At 38.7% G+C, this 571-nt stretch overlaps 1 protein-coding gene across 1 annotated transcript in view; it reads left to right on the top strand.

Moving 5' to 3' along the window:
* The window catches only part of LOC102672951 (prolyl 4-hydroxylase subunit alpha-1), a 172,364-nt gene that overhangs the window by 98,835 nt on the left and 72,958 nt on the right, over positions 1 to 571 (top strand). The gene's annotated exons all lie outside the window — the stretch shown is intronic.

Genomic DNA, 571 nt, shown 5'->3' with positions numbered 1-571 from the left:
TTTTTCTCGTTTTTTTTTTTTTTTGCGAATTGAAATCTCCGTTTCTCTTTGTTTCTCTTCGTCGAGGGATAGGAGCACTGCATTTCTCTTAAGATCGATTTGAGAATAAAATACTTTTATTTTTCTTTTTCCTTATTCACATAACGTCTAATAATTTTAATAATGGCAAAAATTTCGACATCCACGAGACGAGAATTATTTTTCCCTTTGGGTACAAAATTATTCTTATCTCTTCCATGTTCCAAACTGAAAATTTCGACAACCATGAGACGAGAATTATCTTTCTTCGTGCTCGTCCCTTAAAAAAAAAATATTCGCATACAACAAACGCTTTCTCTCGTTTTATCCCGGACGAGTAACGCGATACAAAATTTGTCAGAGGCAACGAAGAGCCGAGAGAGAGAGAGAGAGAAAGAGGATTAAGCCAACATCCAGTCGTTTGTTACTTTTGGCCCGGTAATTGCGGCGAAGTGACATCGGCGTGCTCTAGATTCCAAAACCGAGGAACAAAGGGCCGTCACGAAAATATGACGCTCGTGGGGGCCGCGTTGTTATTCGCCAAATTATTAAT

The sequence above is a fragment of the Apis dorsata genome, unplaced genomic scaffold (assembly GCF_000469605.1).
Source record: "Apis dorsata unplaced genomic scaffold, Apis dorsata 1.3 scaffold_497, whole genome shotgun sequence".
NCBI classification, from domain to species: Eukaryota; Metazoa; Arthropoda; class Insecta; order Hymenoptera; family Apidae; genus Apis; species Apis dorsata.
Note: the sequence above shows the minus strand (reverse complement) of the source record. Positions and strands in the feature narration are given on the sequence as shown.